The sequence below is a fragment of the Eubalaena glacialis genome, chromosome 7 (assembly GCF_028564815.1).
Source record: "Eubalaena glacialis isolate mEubGla1 chromosome 7, mEubGla1.1.hap2.+ XY, whole genome shotgun sequence".
Taxonomy (NCBI): domain Eukaryota; kingdom Metazoa; phylum Chordata; class Mammalia; order Artiodactyla; family Balaenidae; genus Eubalaena; species Eubalaena glacialis.
The window spans coordinates 101,533,634-101,547,793 of NC_083722.1; the positions used below are offsets into that span (position 1 = coordinate 101,533,634).

Here is a 14,160-nt window from a genome sequence, read left to right on the forward strand (position 1 = left end):
AGCTCACTGAGGAGAGGGGACCATGAGCTGGGAAGAAAGACTACACAATTCACTGATCTCCTTCCTCTTGCCAAGGACTTGAGCACTCTGCCCAGGTATAAGTTATCCTAAATGAACCCTTCTGTATTTTTTTATGCAGATGTGATTTTAAAGCTTTTTATGCAAAGAAACCCCAGGTGAGGGCTGATCCCTGGCGGTGGACGCCGGCAGGCCAGTGCTCACGTGGCCCTAGTTCTTGAGCACCCAGTTCTGAGGGGCTTTCTGGGGATGCTGTAGCGTCTGTACCATGGAGGCCCTTAAGTCTAATTCTGTGCTTCTCATAATTTAATGTACATATGAGTCATCTCGAGAGCTGGTTAGAATTCAGATTCTGATTCAGCAGGCACTGGCAGAACTTGAGATTCTGCATTTCCAACGAGCTTCCAGGGGATGCCAAAGCTGCTGGTTCGTGAATCATACGCTGAATAGTAAGAGTCTAACAGGAGAGACAAAACAGATACTGTTTTAAGAAATTATCAGCCAAACTGGTTATGTGACTGCCGAGGAGAAGCATTCCTTCTTCTATATGGATTTAGCTGTCTGTGGTCTGTGAAGCTCTTCCACATCTCTTATTGTGTTGAATGAAGAAAACTACCCAAAGTGGGGAGCCAGGAAGAGAGAACTTTGGGGTTGAGGAGAAATAGATGGGGTTTCACCACAGAGATGACTTTTTAAAAGGTTTTAAAGGAGAGAAGGTACAGTACTTCCCTGGCGCTCCAGTGGTTAGGACTCCGTGCTTCCACTGCAGGGGGCCCGGGTTCGATCCCTGGTCGGGGAACTAAGATCCCGCAAGCCACGTGGTGCAACCAAATTTAAAAAAAAAGAAAGAGAGAAGGGTAGAGAGACCAGAGTGATTCGAGTAGGAGAAGGCAAGGAGAAAAAATAACACAAAGAAGGGGGAGAAAAAGACACGAGTCCCAGAATGAGGGTGATGGATGTCCTCTTTTACAGATGAAAGGGAGGCTTAAGGTTAAGTAAGCTGCCCAGGAAGAGCTCAGAAGCTGGGATGCAAGTCCGGGTTTAATGACCCGGAACTGCGCTCCATAACCCCGGCATTGGGAGGACACGGGGAGGGTGCTGGCGGCTCTGGGCCAGGTGGGAGCAGGGTCTGTTCTTAGGGAGGGAGACTGGGAATTCTGGTGGTTGTCGGGTGCAGATGTTCACAGGGTAGGTTTCCGGGGTCAGGACACATTAACTGAAAAGCCTTCAGGTCCTTTATTTTCCTCCTGGTGTCAACAGTGCCAAATTAAACCATGTTTGATCGGCATTCATGCAGACACAAACCTATCTGCATTGCTTAAACCAACCTGCATTTGCATTAAATCCTTGAATGTTTAGAAGAGATAGCCTGTAGTTTTCACCCTCATCACACATTCCTTTTCTCCCTTTACTTCGTTTGCCTCTCTCTGAATGTGCCCTGTCTTTAAGTCTTTCGGGGGCCAGTTTTGAAGTTTCCTGTTAATCACCTTGCTTTACGGTCACAGAAAGCTCTGGTGCACTCCTGGGTTTCCGTCTCAGTCGTGAAGACTTAACAGGAGCCTTGTGAGCAGTCACCCAGTGAGGATTAAGAGCCAGAAGTCACCCCCAGCCGGCCACCCAGCCTGCTCAGAGCCCCCTGCGTTCACTGTGCTTTCCCATCCGCATCATCCTTTGTATGAGAACTTCTTGTCAAACAGCCTAAAAATCTGTAGCATCAAAGAATTCTTAACTCTGAATGTCCAAGTTGCTGAGGAACCAGATGTCTCGTGTGCTGGGCGAGGGCCCAGGAAGCGTTCGATCCACCAGCCAAAAGGCGATGCCATTTTGCCAACACCGTTCCTGGCGGTGTCTCGCCCTGAAGCCACATGAATCCCTGCCGGGCAGGCTCCCTGGAGAGCCACAGTGGGCTAGGAGCTGGGGGTGCCCAGCTGAGTCACTCAGTGCGGGGCTGGCAGCCCGAGGGAACTCAGCCGCCACCATGAAGCAGGCTCCTTCCCCCTGCCGCCCTGCGCCGGTCATGGGCTCACTTAGTCAGATGCCACAGAGGCAGCCACAGATGCAGCCCCAGCCGGTGGGGCGGTCCTCAGCATCCCTCCTCGGGAGGCGGGCCTCTGGGAGGAGAAGCCAGGAGATGTCTCGAAGAAGCCAACTCCGGGAGGCTGCGAATACTCCAGCGTCAGGAGGGAGAAGGGCAGCTGACGAGCAGTGTCAGGAAGGAAAAGCCGGCCAGGAGTCCGTGAGGCCCTTTGGCTTATCATGTCCCAGAAGAAATCACTGAGACGGGCTCTTTGGGTTCCTCGGGAAAACTGCCTCTTGCTTCGTGGCACGAGGCTGTGGGTGTTGAGTTCTTCAGCTCTCCTTTAGCCCGTTCATTCAGATCCCAGGGACTCCTAAAGAACTGGGATGTCACAGTTGCCAAAAGACGACCCTACAGAGCCAAATGGAAAAGGCCCCGGGTGGCCGCTCGGAGGGTGGGCGAGCTTTGCAGACGCCCCAAAAACAACTGCTTGCAGATGGGGTGTCAGGGATGGCAACTAGGTTTTCATCTCAGAAACCAACAACTGCTTAGTAGACTCTGCCAGGGGCTCTGATGGGAGAAGGGTTCTTAGAAGCCTAAGCTGACTTTGAGAGGGCAACTGCTGAGGCTGCAGTTCCCTCGAGAACTGGCCGACGGTCAGGGGGCCAGGACCTCTCTCTAGAAACGGAAACATCTGGAAAGGAGCATTTGATGCTCTGCCTCACAGTCAAGAACTTAGCAACCGGATGTTCACCCACAAATTAGTTTTCATCTAAACATAATAGAAAATTGTTTCCCTCTCCTTTCACTGGAGATGGGAACTTTCCTGGCAAAGCCAGGGCCAGGCTGATGCCTCCCATGAAGTCATCAGCACCTAAGAATGGGATCTGGGGGGCAGAACATCGAAGGTGTGAGTTTTGGCTCTGGCCCTTCTGAGCCAGGTAACCCCGGGCAAGTCACGGGACTTCCCTGACCCATGTGTGAATCGGGGTCAGTGTCCCCTCACGTGTCCATGGGGTGGTGGAAAGGAGAGGAGCGTGTGGGCGCGGGGGCAGAGGTGGTAAGCACTCAGGCACAGAGCCGTCAGCCGGGAAGCAGAGGGCTGCAGTGTGGACAGCTGGTGCGAACACTGACTCCTAGGTGCCAGGACTGCATAAGGCGTCTCGGCTGTTGACGTGCTGTTACTGACAAAAGTCAGAATGGGCATCCTCCAGTGGAAAATTCCTGTGTGTTCCTCTCTCTTAAATTTAAAACTGTTGTGTCCTTAAATGTTGAAGCAGGACGAGGCTGACGTTATCACTGTCTCTCCGTTGAGTCGGTCACGGATACTTGTGACTTCTCTCTGTGTGTTTAGGGCTGTCCTCTGCTCGGGTTCAGTGCCCAGGACCAGGGGTTCTGGCGACGTGGGGAGTGCCCCCGGAGTGCTGTGTGTTAGGTTCTATCACGATTATACTGGGTTAGCTGGTGGGTTCGTCTCTTGGCTTTGCGCACATGATGGGAGGTGGCGCTGCGAGGAGGTGACTTTGGGACGCTCAGCCTCTTCTGTGACTCTCTGAGTTACAGGACTCCCAGCGCCACCCCGTACTGCAGAGCCGGTCTCAGATTCGTTGACTCAGGCCCCAGACAGGGCTGAACGTTCAGAGAAATGTGACTACAGAGTGACCTCACTTAGCCCTGGCAGTTCAAAGGAGGAGGAAAAAACCCTGAGTTCCCTTCTCCCCATATGAACTTGAAGTCTGGTGCTACCACATAGAGTTTTGGCGATAGCCTTTATAATATGTGGACTGTTTTTTTAGCCCTGGACTATAATTTATGTACCACACGCCCTTGCTTGAATGATGTTTAGAGCTATTTGGCTTTTCTCCATCGCCAACTGAAATGAGAATTTGTGTTAGTCTATACATGATGATTTGATAGGCCATGCAGTCTGATGTATTTAACCAGAATAAGTGGTAAATCAGTTGTGAGTATCTTTGCCTGAAGGAATTTAAATACTGCACAGTGGGCGTGTTGTAGGTAAAAGGTCAAATATATGATTCCAAGCAAAGACCCAGCAACCCAATTTTCTATGACAGTCAAGCTCAGGAGAAAAGTCAGTCCTTGAAAAGCAGACTTAAGTTATTCTTGAAAGTTAGAAACTCGAGAAGCATTAAGAGGGAAGGCTGGTAAAGAAGACCAAACAATAACTTAAATATTAAGGCATCTATTTTGCTAATAAAATAGAGATTTCCCTTCTGAAGCTTGGAATTCTCCCTTGGCAACATAAAGTGTATTTTCAGAGGTGTGTTTTTGAGTTAATCGCATTTAAAGACAGGGTGATCAGATGGGATACCGCTCATCCATAGCTCACAGGGGCTGCTCCGGCCCCTCCTCTTTGCCGGGATAGTGTGTGAATTGACGAGTGAACTGAACGGTGACCTAGCTGGGGAGAACCTTCTTCCATGCCAGCCTGATTCTGGGGCACAGAGGGTGCTCCTGTGAGCTGTGGGCTGTGCCGTGCTTTACCCTGACCCGAGCAGACTGGATCATACCATGGTAATAGGTCTCGTTTAATCAGTATGTACTGAAATAAATGCTTTGCGTGCATGATCTTGTTTGGTCCCCGTAACAGCACTGCAGGTGGCACTATCACCATCTCCCAGACGGGAACCTAAAGCCCAGGAAGGTTGAACCGCTTCTCCAGGGTCAAACGGCTGAGAAGTGCTCGGGCTGAGATTCACATCCAGGTCTGCTGATTAGCGCCCACCCTGGAGGTGTCCTGACATGTGCACGTTCAGTGTGGCGCCATCTGTGCTCGCACACATGCCTCAGTGTCGAGAACCCGCAGCCGCTGGGCTCTGGATGCAGCGGGTTTTCCTGACTAGGACTGGCTCACCTCCCAGGCCCCTCCTCTCCGCAGCGGTGCTGAATTAGCTGCCTTCAGAAGAGGCAAGGGCCGGAAAAAGGGGGATAGGGAGAAGAGCAGGAGAGAGGATCCCCTAGGGAATGCGCACAAATAACACGATGGGGTTAAGTCTCTGAGCTGCCGCCAGCACCACTAGTCAGGCAGCCACCTGAGTCCGGTGCTACAGGGGTTGTTTAAAAGACTGGAGTTCAGGAATGGCAGAGAATCAGCTCTTACAAAGCGAGTACCTGCCATAGGTGTTCATTTGGACTTGCTACAATCTGATAAACTTCGTGGCCGTCACCTAAGCTTGGAACAGGGGATGATATTTCCTTTGGTGACCACATTTGGGGAGAGAGAGGGGTTCGTTAAAGGGGAAGGATGGTTCACCGGAGCCACAGCCAGACTTGGGCTCCCACACCCAGGTGACTCATGTGAATGCACAGAACTCCCTGAAAATTAAACATCAGAGCTCCTGATCCATTATCCCTGAAGCCTGGCGCTGACTTTTTCCCACAGGAGTGTAGGCCGCGCTCTCTCCCTGCCTGCCCATCCCCCTGCTTCCACCCCCTACACACACTGATCCCCCGGAGACTTCCAGTGTGTTCCATCTTGTGTCAGTTCACTTGACCTCCTCGGACTTCGGGTGCAGGAGGGAGGGGTGTGCACCTAAGGCTCCACGACCTCCCCTTTCCCGAGTTTTCGCCTCACCTGTGCTTCACTGTGTGCCTGGCAGGCGGGCCCTGGCTGCTGATACTGTGACATGGAAACCCTCTGCTTCTGCACAGAGGTACAGGAATGGGTTTGGGCTTTTATGCTGGAATTCCAGTGAGGATATGCCGTGGCGGGGGGGGGGGGGGGGGGGGTTGCTGTTGATAAGATCCCGAGATGTGTCTTCCGCTCTCCTGCCTAACCCGGGAGGTCACGGAGTTGCTTAAGATGACCGCTGGGCTTCGCCAGCCCTCATAGGTGGGTGGGTAGGGATACAGGCTGTGCTGCCCTCTCATCCAGCCCAGAAAGCTTTCTGAAGTTCGCTGACACCACGGCAGAGTTCAGGCACGTCGGAGTGCGGGAGAAGTGGAGAGGGATTTGGCAGTCGCCTCTCGGCGGCTGGGAACAGCGCGTCAGCATCACTGGACGTGCCACCCAGCCGGCCAGGCGCGCTCTCGCCCCTCCCTCTGCGCTTGAGCCGGGGTTCGTGTCCATGGCAGCTGCAGGGAGCAGTTGCCGAGCTTAGGTTTCCCCACCCAGGCTCACACCACGTCCCGCCCTCCAGTGTGGAGGTACGAAGCCGCCCCTGCGCGGCCGCGCTTCGTGGGCGGCTTCCTCCTGTCCGGAAGCGCTCGGCATCGGGAGCCGGGTCGCACGGCTCCCCCCGGCCCTGTCCTCCGAGTCTCCCACGCCTGCCCTTCGCCGGGGTGTGCGAGGGCACTGTGTGTAGCAGCGAGGGGAGCAGAGCCGTGAACTTACCGTTCGCGCAGGGCCCCGGGACTCGGGTCCGCCCGAGCGCTGGGTCCGTGAGCCTGGGCGTAATACGAGCGTGGCTGCCGGCGGGTTCACCGCCTCTGCTAGGGTCAGTCCCAGGGTGTGTGTAGGGATTGACGTGTTTGTACATGCTTGTACACGTATATAAAATATTTGTTTACACGCACATTTCTCCCAGTTCAGCAGATTTTTTAAGCTCCCAAAATGCACTTTTCTCCCTTCCACACCTTGAGCCCGCCTCCCGCTCCTCCCCCACCGCAGACCCCACTGGGCCCCGTCCCTGCCCCTTCGGTCCCCGGCTCCATCGCCACGCCGGTAACTCCCTGGCCTTCACTCCTTCATTTCCTCTCTGCTCTGAACACGGACTGCGTCTGACAGAGCCGGACGGTAGTGCCCGATGCCACTGAGAGGTGTGTGACCACCTGGCCTTCATGAGAATGTTCTGAATTTGTTTTTATCGAGTACATATATTCAGGATTCTTTAAAATGTAGCTCTTCAGAATGAGGCCTACTAGTGTGTGTCTAGGGAACGTGAGGATGAGGAAAAGATGCTAGCATTTAGGTACAGCTGTTTGTATTTAAAGGTTATGACGTGGACAAGGTCTCAGTTTCTCCTTTCACAAACGCACTTTTTTACAGGGCCCCAGTGTTACCACCTATAAAGTGAGAAAGTTGAACCAGAGGGTCTCTTACGCCACCTTTAGCTCTGCAATTCCACGAAGCAACTTTCAAACGACCACCGAGGGTCTGTGTCAGGAGTGGATGCAGGGAGGTGTCAGGAGGGAGAGAGGAGACCCATGTGAACAAGCTAGTGAGTGTGTGGGTCAGAGTGCAAGGGGCAGCTTGGTAAAATGGGGCGGTTGGAAAGGATTGAGGAATCTGGAGAATCTGCACTTTCTCCCAGAAGAGCTCAGGCTGTGGGCACCTTGCCTTCCAAACCCCTCTCAAGTCAGGATGGCGGTGGTGGCGCACCCTTGAATTCTCACTGAAGTCGTACGGACGGTGACAAAGATGACACCCTCCCATCACCGGTTTCTCAGGGTGTCTAGGCAGGGCTGGCCTTCAGTAAAACCATTTCAATCAGGAGGAGATTTCCAGCACAGCAGCCAGAGGCTGACACGCTATCTAGCGGGACCCTGCTGCAGGTGAAGCAGCGAGCGGGGTGGCACGTGGGTGTGCGTGAGTGTATGTCCAAAGACGAACACTAAGTGTTTTTCCCCGAAACAATAGCAAAGAACTTTGGAAAGCCTTTTAAGTAGGCTAAAAACAAACCCAAAAGACCATCATTGTATAAAGAGATCAAAGTTTAAAACTCGTGGAATGCAAAAAAGAATAGAGGAAAACCAAGAAAAACTGTTAAAATCCGATACGTAACCACAAGGAACATTCTGGTAGATTGCTTAGCTAACTGAACGTGCAGGGGGCGTGGCCTGAGCAGAACATCCTGAGCCAGCCTGGGAGAAGGCGAGTTCGCCTGAGGGCTCTTCATCAGGACTCTCCGTGTGGCCCGCCCTGCCCTGGTCCAGCACAGGCCGTCCCCCACCTTTCTCCCCTCTGTGACCTCAGGCTTCTTCCTCCCGGCACCCCAGGGGCCCAGGACCCAGCTGCACCTCTCCAAGTAGGGAGCGCTGCTTTCTCGTGGCCCCAGTGGGAGCCCGGCATCCCTTCACCTGAGGGCCCGGAGTGACATGAAGCAGTGACTCTGCAGCTGACTTCGCCTAGGGATTTCATCAGAAATGGGTGTGGTTCTCTCCCTGGCGGGGGCCCATCTCTGTTACACTGTATCGTCCAAGGACAGCTATTAACTGGGTCTGGAACGGTGAGTGGTCATTCCAGCCCAGCTGAAGATTATATAATGGGGCCTGTCTGGGTGATGTCGTCTGAGACGAGAGCAGCAGACCACGCTGACGCCTGCACTTGCGAGCAGCGTGGGCACCCTTCCCATGGCTCCATCGGCAAAAGAGAAATCTGTGCCTCTAAAATCGAAACCCTCACCCCGGGAGAGGAAGAACTAACTTACGTGGGAGACGGGTGCCACACCTGGAGTCGGCATCGTGGGCCGCAGACCAGCTTTGTGACCTTAGGCCGCTGACACTGACCCATACTTGTGCATAGTGCTTTCCAGTTGACGGGACACGTTCTTAAAGCCATTTGATCCTCACATTAACCCTGTGAAGTAGCCAGTAATCTCTTTCTCAAAAAAAAAAAAAAAAAGAGGGAGCAGAGACCCAGGCTGGTTGGCTGACTCACCCCAGCTCAGTGTCCTGTGAACACGCTGGACTGTCAGGGCTTCAGCTCCGGACCCTAGGACGCAGCTCTTCCCGCTGATACACTGACATCATGGGCTTGCTACGGAAACAAGCCTGTGAGATACAGGGACCTGGACCCTTGAATTTCAGGCTGGCCAACAAATTCCAGGTGTGGGATCCATTTTTTTAAAAAGGTTTTATTTTTTACAGGAAACACGGAGCGGAAAGGACTGAGTTCCCGTATGCCCCCTTCTCCCCACCTTACCCGCCGGTTCCCGTTATTAACTTCTGTATTACTGTGGTGTAGTTACTACAATCGATAAACGAACCTAGATACATCATTATTAACTAAAGACAGTAGTTTACGTTAGGATTCACTCTTGGCGTTGTACATTCTGTAGCTTTTGACAAATGTATAATGACATGGATCCACTATTACAGCAGCAAACAGAATAGGTTCACTGCCCTGCAAGTCCTCTGTGCTCTACCTGTTCGTCCCTCTAGCCCCCAACCCTCAATCTTCTTACCTTTGGAATCTATTTTTTCAATTTAGTTTCTTTTTTTTTAATGTATAATCGATACTATAAATGACAATTCTGGAGTCATTGAGCGTACTTAGAGTTATTATCACTGTTTTTCGCCCAAAGCAATGGATTCTGCGTTTTGTTTGTTTTCCACGATCTTAGAAAAGTGAGCTCTAAAGATTATTTTCTTCTTCTTCAATGCAAATAGTCACCCTAACTCACAAGAGGGGCAAATATTTAAAGTTTATTGAGGGTAATATATTCCTGCTTTAGAAAAGTTAAGGATTATCTTCAGTCCTCCCCTTCCGCTCTCTTCCAGGCATTTTCTGGGGGTTTGGATACATGGGGAGGTTTGGATACATGGGGTGGCCAAGAATCTGTCTCCAGGCCTGCCGCTCAGTCACTCCTGTCACCTAAGCATCGCCAGGCACTCTGGGAAAATCCAGTTTGTCGTCTTGCTTGGTAAGATAAGTGGGAACGCATTTGACATTTGAGTTGAAAGGACAGTCTTTGCCTTCCTGAATCTTCCCCGAGGGGATTCTGTGGCTTACAGGTCCATCTTCCCAGGACCCATCTTCTCGCCCATGACCCTTTCTTTGACCCTCATGCCCCCACCAAAAAAAACCCAAAAAATGGCAATTCTCTAGTCTGGCTGTAAAAGAATAAGGGGTTCAACAATAAATGTTGCGTTGTTTACATGGTAAACAAAACTCTACCTCAGTGGACTTTCTCTGAGGAGGTGACTCATGATCTCAGTTGTCTTTCTTAGAAGAGCCTCTTCAGTTGAACCTGGGAAGAAGAAGAAGAAAAAAAAAAACGCTTCTCAGAATGATGAGTATTTGCATCATACAATCCAACTTCCTCTCCTCCTCTCTCTCTGTGTTTCTCTCTCTCTCTCTCACACACACACCCTCCCTCTTTCCAGTCAAGAACATTTCAAGAGGTCAGTGCCGCCCCCGTGTCTAAAACTTCAGTGTTTGCCTTTGCAGGGACTTTTCCAACTTTACCTAGAAAAGAACTAACCAGAACCTTAGCACTTGTGGTCAGCCTGCTTCCGGCTGTGGCTTGAGTCGGTTTGTCTGCTCTGACAGAGGAAGTGCTTGCTGTGACGGGAACTGCGCTGGCTGGATGGTAGGAGGACCAGGGCAGACAGTGCCTAATGACATTGGTATGTGAGGTGCCAGCAGCGAGGAAAGCGAGGGAAGCGCAGAGGGGCTCTCAGACCCAGAGCGACAGATGCGGCTGAGAGGCGTGCAGTGAACCCACGAGCCTCCCCAGACCCACCCTCCTGACCGCACGCGTGCACACGCACGCACACACACACACACACACAGAGCCCGAGATGAATTCATGTATAAACAAAAATGCCTTCGTTGATGACTTTCTTAAAAAGGCAAGAGAAGTCAGGATACTGAGACATGTTTTTGATCTGGAATGGACATAAAGGCAGGATTCTGCAAACATTTATGGACCTTCAGCCCCTGGCTGGCTGGGGAGCTACGGGCGCAGGCTTCCCTGGAGTCACTGAGCACTCAGACAAGCTCAGCATTTGCTCTGAAAGTCTGAGCTAAAGAGAAAGTGACTGGACTCAGGGGTTCTCTCTCTGCTCCAAGGCCAGGATTGGGATAGTCTAACGATCTTCCTGTAAAGATTTCGATCTCTGTGCAGAAGGTCCTGCTGGCGAGGAGCCTTAACGCTGCGTCGGAGCTTATCCCACTGCGCAGCGTGCAAAGCCGAATGGAAACTGAGAGGACAGTCTGGCTAGAATTGTTAATTAATTTTAACTACTAGATGCTTGTTGGTAATTTGAGATTAGATTTAACAGCCCAGGATGATGATTTAATTAAAATACTGGCACCACCTAGGACCTCACATTTGGGTACATACCCATGTCGGGGCAGAAGAGCTACCGGTACACACCATCCAGAGCACTTGGATACCTTGTTTCCTGTGGTTTAGGGTTTGAATGGGGCCCCACCTCTGCTTTGCATTGTTAGATATTAAGGTTGGAGGAGGGCAGTGAGGGAGAACCTTTAAGGTGGTAATTGGTAAACATCTCGACCAGGAAATCCTGTTCCTCCCTTTGTACTGAAGGACTCTCATGAAATGGAGAACGAAGGTGTATCGCCAGGATTGGGGCACATGGTACAGAGTGGCCTGTGAAAAGTATGACATTTCTTTAAAATCTTGGGGTTTTACCTTTAAAATCGGACTCAGTTTCATGTTCTCCAGGGCATATTTTGAGTTTAATATAAAAATATTTTCGATCGTTAACCACTGACTAAAATGGACATTCTAAAAAGATGCATTATTTCTGTCTATGGCTTTATGTACCCCTTGGGCAGGGCCTTCATGCCCCAGGATTACAGGTGGTAGCCCATTTACAGAAGTACAGATACAAACAGCATCTGAGTGCATCTCTTGGCCATTGCGGTGAGGAGCAAAGATGCCGGTAGCAGCCATTTTAAGGCCAGTGGACCCCATTCGATTGCCTAGCGGATACTCACTGGGCACTCAGTACTCAGAGCTAGGGCTGCAGTGGGGTCCACGAAAGCGAAGAGCCATGCCCTGAGCCCTGCGCTACACACTCCTTGCACTGCATTCCACCCCGTGGGGGCACGGACCTTGTCTTCCTCATCTCTAGACCCTCAGCACTCAGCCCTGTGCCAGGCACAGAAATTAGAAATATTCAGTAAACGGTTGTTGGATGAGGTCTGTGCATTTTGCATTTGTCAGAGACCTTTCTGAAATCACTGCCTGGGAGTCCAGGGATCAAGTCACATACACCATGGAAGAAGGTGGGCATCTGCCGTGGAAAAATTCTTTTTCATCTATAGTCATGTGGTCGCTTGCTGTTAGAATAAGGAAAAGAAACTGTTCCTTAAACTTAAGGAACTTAAGCAGACTCTTGCATCGATTTTGTGTCTTCTTTTTTGAAGACCTGTTTAATGTGGACTGTTTGGAAATCTTTGTTTTCTATTTTTATGGAGGGTTTGCTAAGCAAATGAACATGAAAATTTTGAGAGCCAGGTTTGAGATGAATTCTCTACCCATTTTAGGCAGTTGTCCATTCCTCTGCATGTCGGGAGCCGGTGGGCTGCAGGTGAGCTCTCACTCCGGCTCGTACACGTCCCCTCTCTCTGCCAGCGCCTCGTCGGGCAGGGGCTCTGGTCACTTCCTCCCCTTTCCCGCCACCCATGTGTCCAGGCCTCCTCCTGTCACCGCCGTCCGTCTCCCTCGCCAGCCCAGCCGGCATCGCTCTCCAGTGCTCCGCGGTCTGGGCTGCTGCCTCGCCTGTCTGCCCTCTGCCCCGACTGCGGCCACACTGGTTTCAGGGCTGTGCCAGCCCCCCGTCTGCTGAGAAGGCCCTCACGCTGGCCCCTCGTCTGGCCAAGTGGTAACCTTCCTTCAGGCCCAGGCCCTCCACAAAGAGGATTCCAGCCACGCAAAACCACTGTAGTCAGTCCTTGCATGGACCCTTCTCTTCCTGCCGCTCATTTGACACGGCCTAGCTGCTTTATTTCCATTCTTCTTTTTTTAACTGAAATGTCTACTCTCCTTAACTAAATTGCAAGCACTTTGATGGTAGGAACCCTACCTCATACTTAGGTTTCAAAGCCACGTCCACTTTAAAGAGGTCCAGGAGGCAGTGACCAAGTGCAGGGGGCTCACTGCCGTTTCCTCAGAACCAAGCGTGTAAGGTAAGGGCTCCTTAAGTATTCGTTGAATATGCTGTATTTTTAAAAATGTTTTCTTCCAAGAGTGCTTATACTTTTGACTTGAATCTAGAGAACTATCAAATATTTGCCCCCAAATATACTCAGTAATAGAAGTTTACAGTCTGTAAACACCAGATCATCCTCAGGATCTCCTTTGAAATATAGGGATTGTTTCCTCCCTCCTGGGGCTGTGTCCTGCATTACCACGCAGGGTAGGCCTTGGCGATCTCTGAACTCCCTGCTACGTCACATTCTGTCGTATCCCCATTGATGGTGTGTCCATACGCTCCTGAGTCTGACGGTTTAAGTGGGACTTTGGATCTTTCCTCTTCACCTTGCTCTCCTAAGGGGTCAGTGTGCAGACATTTGCAGCCGTCCCCGTGGATATCCAGTCTCGGGTACACGGCTGGCCTTGCTGCAGTTGTGCCCATGGTCCATCAGCCAGGCCACCCGTCTCTCCCTCCGTCACGGGGCCCGCACTGCCTAGTGAGAGTGAGTAACCGCCAGCCACCTGTCCCCTTCGTGTGCCCTGAGCAGTCAGGTGCTTCTTTCCTTAGAGTGGCACGGTGGGACGGTGGGATGATGTGTGAAGGACTAACATGGGGCGGTGGTATAATCAGTGACAGGTGACCTCAGCTGCCTTTCAGTGTCGCTCCTGTGCTTAAATGTTTTCAGATGTCTGCTCTCTCCTCTTCGCTGTAGACACACAGCAGAAAACTGATTAGACATGGCAACGCTCCAGGGTTTTAGGCTGGTCATCTTTGAAATGGGGTATTTTGTCAAATGTCCTTTTGCCCACTGCTCTGTCTGTGGTGGGAGGTTGATGAGAACGAGTACAGGCTAACATCAGGGCACATGGGAAGGGAATATTGATCACAGGGTGTGTGGCACGGGAAGGTAAACAGCATCACTTACCTCTTCCAGTAGTCATTCTAAGCAATGGAGGTTTACCATTTAAGCATTAGTTACCTGGGCCCACCCAGGAGACAGTGGCTTTATCATTCCTTGCTTCCACAAATATTTATCAGGGGTCTGCTGTGTTCCACTCACTGTACTAAGGTGGTTCCTGCTCTCAGGATGCTGGCAGGCTAGTGAGTCCCGACTAGACTGCCCACATGTCTTAAGCAAATGCTCTCAAGTAGATGGGACACCTCGTGCCACTGTGGTATGCCTTCTTTTTAATATCTTCAGCTAGTTCTTGTTTGGCTTCTATATTGCTAGATTGCATTAGGTCAAGACACGGTTTAGTTATCTTGCTTTTTAA

At 51.3% G+C, this 14,160-nt stretch overlaps 1 protein-coding gene and 1 long non-coding RNA gene across 4 annotated transcripts in view; one reads left to right on the forward strand and one right to left on the reverse strand.

Annotated features, from left to right (window-relative positions):
* The window catches only part of ITPR1 (inositol 1,4,5-trisphosphate receptor type 1), a 319,709-nt gene that overhangs the window by 294,695 nt on the left and 10,854 nt on the right, over positions 1-14,160 (forward strand). The gene's annotated exons all lie outside the window — the stretch shown is intronic.
* Positions 8,831-14,160, reverse strand: part of LOC133095547 (uncharacterized) — a 76,804-nt gene continuing 71,474 nt past the window's right edge. For all 3 annotated transcript variants that reach the window (XR_009701630.1, XR_009701628.1, XR_009701627.1), the window contains one exon: positions 8,831-9,966. This is a non-coding gene — a long non-coding RNA (uncharacterized LOC133095547). The remainder of the gene's footprint in view (positions 9,967-14,160) is intronic.